The following is a 6,987-nucleotide window of genomic DNA, read 5'->3' as shown; positions in this document are numbered from 1 at the left end:
TTAGGACAGGTAAAATGCTTTGTCACCAGATCATCAAAATCATGACATTACACAATAACTATACAGATAAGGATGTGATTTGTCTCTCAGTCATTCTATCACAAACTAAGTAGAATCCCATTACACCAACTGAAATGATTTAGGTTTACACTGATGTCTCCAAAAGTACAGTTTTGCCCAGTGCTCATGTGGATATAGAGCAAGAACAAGCAGTCCTCCCTTCTAACTATGTAAGACTGGTTGAAACATTTCTGTCAGGACTAATCTTTACAGAAAATTAGGTATTTGACTCAACCCACTAAGAAAAAGGTATATTCTTGCTGCGGATAAGTGTGATATTTTACCTGAAAAGTCTGAAAGATTACTGTGTTCATTGTCATGGATGATAATGAACCTTGTTTCTGAGTCACTGCTGAGTTGTCTACCTTCATCTTTCTCTGTGGGATAAACCCTCACCCCAAACTGCATGTCACATTAAGTTCGCATTAAAAGCCAACACAGAAATTGACTACATTTTAGAATCATAGAATCATAGAATGGTTTGGGTTGGAAAGGACCTTAAAGATCATCTAGTTCCAACCCCTCTACCATGGCCAGCGACACCTCACACTAGACCATGTTGCCCAAGGCTCTGGCCTTGAACGCTGTCAGGGATGGAGCATTCACCATAATTTTCAGTGATGTTAGTACAGCCACTATTTGGTTTAGCCATTTTATAAAGAAAAGTGTAATAAAGGTCATGCTGACATAGTGCACAAGACCTGAGTGAATCTTATTAAAACACAATAACAGGATTCTTGTCGCATTTAGTGAGGTTGGAGGAAGCCTCTTAAATTTACTAAAATAAATTTTGACCACGATGAAATGGAGATGCTAGCAGTCAAAAGACAAGGTTACCTCTGACTTTGTGTTATGAGAACAAATTAAGTACTGCTTATGAAATCTGTGGAGATTCTTAGCTAAGAGGTATGATATACTAAAAAAACAATTTTCTATGCCAGTTATTGAAAAGCAGTCTACCCCAATCTTACAGTAGTTTTACCTTTCCAACAGGCTTATTATACATCAGGATTCCTGAGAGATGTGTAAATTATTAATCCTTTTCTTTAGCATCCTGATATAGACAGCTAAGTGGCAGACAGCTGCTTCTGCATGTCAGCTTTACTAGGCTCACCCAGGCTCTGTAAGCTTCCACTTCCCTTCCTTCGTTCCACCCTGATATGGGCCCCTCAAAACTTTCTCCAGTCTTGCAACTGCTACCATGAAGCAAAATGACATTGATCTGGACAAACATTGCGCACTTGTAAAGGTCTCATATTTCCAAGTATGTGTTGAAATTTTGTTTTTGAGTACTCTTCTTTTTCCTTCTCGAAGGCGTGTTTTTAGTGAGATGGAAGAAAATAAACAAATGGGGTGTTCCTTGTGCTTGCAAAAAGAGAATTTTAAAGTGCCTTTCACTAAATATCTGACATTTGAGAAAGGGAGAACATACCCCTTATTGGACATCAGCCTTTCTGTCCTTCAGTCAAGACAGTTGTTGTGCTTCCTATACTCTTTTATCAAGGAGGGATTATTTTTTTCTCCTGAGGGATTATATTTTTCTCTTGTCACAATACTGATTTAACAATGAATCTAGGAGACTATATTGTTAATCATAAAACTTTTCTTAGTTCATTCATGATGGCGAAGACGATTGCAACAACTTACTTCTGTTTTGATACTTTCAGACATTGTTTTGTAATCTTTACTTTCAGAGTCATAAAGTGTATGATTAAATGTCTGGCTTTTAACAAAACACTGCAGGGAAATACTTGATAATCAGAAAAAAAAAAAAGAAATAATTAGGTGCATCTCAGGATGTCACTCCACAATTGCTTTTTGGACTTTATTCTCTCATGTATTCCTAATACCATTTGATAAAATCAGAAACTAATCAAATAATAAGAAAGTGTATCATATATGTCTAATGTACTAGATTCTGAACCTCCAGAGTTGAATCTCTTTTTCAACTGTCAGCCATCACAATTCTCACAATTTGTTAGTCATTCCTGTATTATTCAGGATGCATCTCCCTAAGTCAACAGCCACTCTCCCATTGATTTCAGCAGAAACAAGATTGGTTTATGACATTTTCCAAGGCACTGAGCATGTTTAAATCCTCTTGAGGAGGTGGATAAGCCCTAAGCCAAAACAAGTAAGCTTTACATAGAATAGTCCAGACTAAAAATAGAACTGGAATCTGATGCTGAAGCTTGATGAAGGCAGCTTCCTTACCAAAAAAAGTGTGAACTTCAAGCGCTATGTGAATTGACACAATAAAGCTGATGGCAAAATACTCATGAAAGGCATTATCTATTGTGAAATAACATCCCATAGTTATGAATAAACAAATTTTAAAATTCTGTAAAACTTACATGAGCATACTATATCTTTTAAGTCAGGACAGGCAGTATTCTATGGTAAGCAAAGCTCAGCTCTGTTGAAACAGGAAACAGGATCTGTAAAATAAATTTAAAAGTCAAGATAATTGCCTCTGTACATGTGTGGTTGTTGCTAGTAAAAAAATGATTAAATAGGAGAAAGCATTTAATCATGGCCAAGGAATCAGTTAAGCAGCAGTTCTTTTTGCCCTGGAGAACTTAGAATTGCAGATTATAAAAATGGAGCATATCAAAAGAAAGGCAGGTGGTGGGTGGATGGATAGGTGGCATTTGAGAACTTTAGTGACATAATGTTGAGAACTCTAATTTCTTATAGGAGTTAAAGATACAGGTACTACTGTTACGTGCTTGTGCAACTCAGGTAAACTAGATAGACTTTTCAGAAATAAAAGTCACCTGCAGTTTCATTTGAAAACAATATGCATCATGGAGTCTCAAAACCTCAGTACTCTTGTCTGGACTGGCTAACTTGAATTATTTATAATGGTTCAAAACAGTAGTAAAGAGTGGTACTGCAGTTTTTACATGGTTAGCTCACTGGGCGTAGCACTAGTTCTCCTCACAGAGTTGAACATAATCTTTAACTCCACATAAATTCCAGGTGATTTGGTCTTTATTGCTCTTTTTAATTGGCTCTCAAATGCTTTTCTGGTAGGGCAGATGCCTCCAGATTGCAAAAGAAAACAAAAGTTTGTGGGTTTGTTTTTTTTAAATAACGAGACTAATAAATGAAAGCCACTGGACTGAGATATTGAAAGATTTGAATGGAAATAATAATTCCCTGGTTCTGTGGTTCTAAGGCCTAAGACAGAGGGTAAGTCACTAAGTGGAACCCCACACTTAACTAACTGCTGGAATAATTGTCCTAGAAAGGTTTTGAGAATGATCAGACAATTCACTAGAGAACGGAAAAAAGGGTTGCGAAAAAAGACAGTTATATTTTAGGTCAAGAAATGCTGAAAGAAAGCAACAATTGCTAAAAGGCAAGTTAGAACTTTCCAAAGATATTAAAAGAAATCATGAACATTTTCTCAACCGCTGACCAAGTATGATAAAGTTCAATACAGTTCTACCAAAAGAGGATGATGCCAAAATAACCTAGTAGCTTCCTTTGACAAGCTTTCAGATCTCTTCCAATAGGAAGAGTTAGGAAAACAATACTATACAGTGCCAAGTGGTGAATTTTTAGTGGAAAAAGGTTTGTCTAAAGAAATTGGCTAATGGGGAGATGGCAGCTTTAAAAAAATAAAGCTTGCTTTAGTGGGATATTACTTGTGGTGTTCCTTGAGAATCAGTCTTGTTGTAGAACTTGATCAACATTTCCATTATAGACCTTGCCAGCAATTGCATGTGTTTGCTCATAAAATTTGTTGATGACACAAAGTTAGAAGGTGCCATTAACACAGGGGAGAATTGAAATCTCTTCCAGAAAGAATTGGTTGAAGCTAAGGTTGGAGATGCAGCACTGGGATGACATTTGCTGAAAGTCGTGCATTTGAGGATTAATAATAAAAATGCCTCCTCTAACCTGGCAGCACAAGCACTGAAGAGAAAATAACAATTAAACAGCCTGTTTTAATGTCTATGTCCTAGGATGAAATTAAAAGATGACAATGACAATTAAGGACTGTCTGCATTCACAAAAGCATGTACAACCTAAACTTCACCAGAATTTCTACCACAAATGCTAGCAGAATATTTACTGTTAAATTCACAGTCAAAATATCCTGACTTCCATACAGAATTATCTGGTTTAGAAATAGAGCATGGTCATAAATTTTACAGAATAAGTACTTGCTCTTGTAAACTTCTGTTTAATGCAAATAGTCCTATCCAAGTGAGGGGATGAGTCAGATAAGTGAAGATGACTTACAGGAATAATAGTCTATGAAATTAAATCCAAATCATATTGCAAAAAAGATATTTTTAGTGTATAGTCATTAGAAAGAAATCACAGAATGATTGTGGAAATACCTGTTCGAACACTCACTGAAGTCCTGCTATCCCCAGCACAAGACTGTGCTTCCACAGATACCGTGTATACATGACCAGGAAGTAAATGTTCAAACACAGTTTTTGTCTCTTTTGTAGCTGTTTTATCTCCGGATTTCCATCCATGAGGGAGATGGTGTGGAGGCTGCCTCTCCTGCCACTAGTCCAGCTGAATTGTATTGCACCCCCAGTCACATTCTGAACTTCGATGGACACTGGCACTGCAAAGTGAAAATTTCCATACAGCTGAGGGTGGTTCATTTAGCTTCTGCAATTCTACACGTTTAAAATTGAAGCAAAAAATTGCAAATTAAACTAATACCATTTTTTGTAAGTTTTTGTAGGGCTTGTTTCGTCCTTTCCCCTCATTCTCCCACAAAAGCAAAAAATAAACTGTTTGCTCTATAGATGTAAATCGTACATTAATGTACATTATTTGATTGTATATTTTTGGTGGTTCTCTCAGGTTTCCAATTCTGAAATTATATCCAGAGATTTTATTTCACAGCTGATTTGACTGATAAACAAGAATATTATATCTGATTTTAATAACTCACCTTAAATATTTTTTTCTCTAGTATTGAATATCAAATATTTACTTACTACAAGGTCCTGATACAAATGTGGTGGTGAAAATTGGATTAGCTGTGGATCTTGTAAATCTAGCCATAGCACTTTTTGGAGGGACTGTGGTCATCTGTACTGTAAAATAGTAGTTTGGAAACAATGAGTAGAATTTCTTTTAAAGTTTCACCAAGTTTATACTATTTATTTTCACAAACCACCCATGTGCATGACCTTGCACTTCACCTTGTTGAACTTCATGAAGTTTGTACTCAAGCATGTCAGGGTCCCTTGGGATGGCATCCATTCCCTCCAGCATGTTGACTGCACCACACACCTTAGTATAATGAGTGAACTTGCTGAAGGTACATTCTACCCCACTGTCCATGTCACCAACAAAGATGTTGAACAGCACCAGTTCCAATAACAACCTCTGGGGAACACCACTCATCACTGGTCTCCACTTAGACATTGAGCTGTTGTGAAATACCAACTTTTACCTTATGCATGTCCATATCTCCCACTTAATTCTATGACAGAGCTATGACTCACAATCAGGGTACAATTAACTCCTTAGATCTGCGTTCAAACTAGAATACAATTATGCTATAAAAGAGAAAACAGCACCAGTTTTGGTTTGGGCTTGGGGTTTTCTGTGGTGCAGAACAGAAAAAAGCTTCATTCTATTCTTTTCCATTTTGTTTTACCTTTCCAGAAAAAAAAAAAAAAAAAAAGACACATCAGTGCAGACACTTAGCAACTTGGAAAAAAGTAAAGATATACTAAAAGAAAATTACTATTGCCGGTAACGGCAGGAGTGGAGGAAGGAGCAGAGGACACGAGTGCCGTGGATAGGTGGGATATGGTGGCCAAGCTTTTCTTGGTGGTGCCGCTGGTGCTGCTTTGCTGCAGGGTAGTAGTGGCGGCTGTGAAGCCATCAGGAGAGGAGAAGGAGGAATGGCTTGTTGCCGCTGAGCTGGGAGCTGGACCGTGTGTCAGAGCATTTGTTGACACAGTGCCTGACCCAGTGCCTGTAGCAGCAGGAGTGGAGGAGGAAGCAGAGGATGCAAGTGCCATGGACGGGTGGGATGTGGCTGCCAACTCCTCTTCTCTGTTGCCACTGGTGCTGCTTTTCTGTGGGGTGGTAGTGGCAGCTGTGAAGCCCACGGGAGAGGATGAGAAGGAGTGGCTCGTTGCTGCTGAGGTGGGCATGAGGGACAAGGGAGGCAGCAGTGCCATTCGCTGTGCCCATGCTGATGCCAGTGGTGCCGGGCCTGCGTGTTGGGAAGGTGGCGCTCGTCGCCTTGCTCCTGGCAGACACCTTGAGTGAGCTCCCTTGCCAGGCTGGTGGCATGGGTGCAGCCTCTGTCTTGGTATTTGCCTCAGCCTGTGTGCTTGCTTCCTCCAGTGCTGTTATGTTCTTTGTACCTGGTACAGTTTTATAAATGTGAGTTGTGGACATTTGCAATATAACTGTACTTTAATACTCTACCAAGTATTACTTTTTTCCTGGGTGAAGATTTCATTTTTTTTTCTTATCTATGATCTTTTTTTTTTCCTTTCCTTTCCTCATTTTCATGTACATTCCTTGTTCAACATTCTTTAACCATCTTGAAATTCCTATGCTTTTTCATTTTTCATTTGCATAGAGTATTTTTTTACCTTACTGATTTTATGGTAAGAATGTTTGTTTGTCAGTTAACAGTTTTAAATTACCGTATTTTATGCTCTCCTACTGCTTTCTACCTAGTCTTCAATTTATGTTCTTTTTTTTTTTGTCTAAATATAAGTTCTTGTACAATTAGGTACATATTTCAGTTGTCATCTTGCAGTGCTATGGTAATGGTTGGACTCTACTCTAATAAAAGTCCTTTCCAACCTAAATGATTATACAATTCTATCATCTCTATAAACTGAACTATCTTTAGAATAAACAAGGAAAATTAATAATGAATGGAATGCATTTTTTCAACATCATTTTCTCCTCAGC

General features: G+C 37.9%; 1 long non-coding RNA gene across 1 annotated transcript; it reads right to left on the bottom strand.

Moving 5' to 3' along the window:
• Positions 1-2,430: 2,430 nt before the first annotated feature.
• LOC130596976 (uncharacterized) lies at positions 2,431-5,959 on the bottom strand. The gene is made up of 4 exons (XR_008971657.1): positions 5,795-5,959; positions 5,037-5,135; positions 4,416-4,654; positions 2,431-2,498 (listed from the first exon to the last, which is right to left on the bottom strand). It is a non-coding gene; the product is annotated as an uncharacterized LOC130596976 (long non-coding RNA).
• Positions 5,960-6,987: the final 1,028 nt, after the last annotated feature.

This window comes from Pezoporus wallicus, unplaced genomic scaffold (assembly GCF_028554395.1).
Source record: "Pezoporus wallicus isolate ANWC-B61680 ecotype Strahan unplaced genomic scaffold, APGP_CSIRO_Pwel_v1 contig_1739, whole genome shotgun sequence".
Classification (NCBI taxonomy): domain Eukaryota; kingdom Metazoa; phylum Chordata; class Aves; order Psittaciformes; family Psittacidae; genus Pezoporus; species Pezoporus wallicus.
The sequence above is the reverse complement of the archived record's forward strand: the minus strand, read 5'-3'. Positions and strand labels throughout refer to the sequence as shown.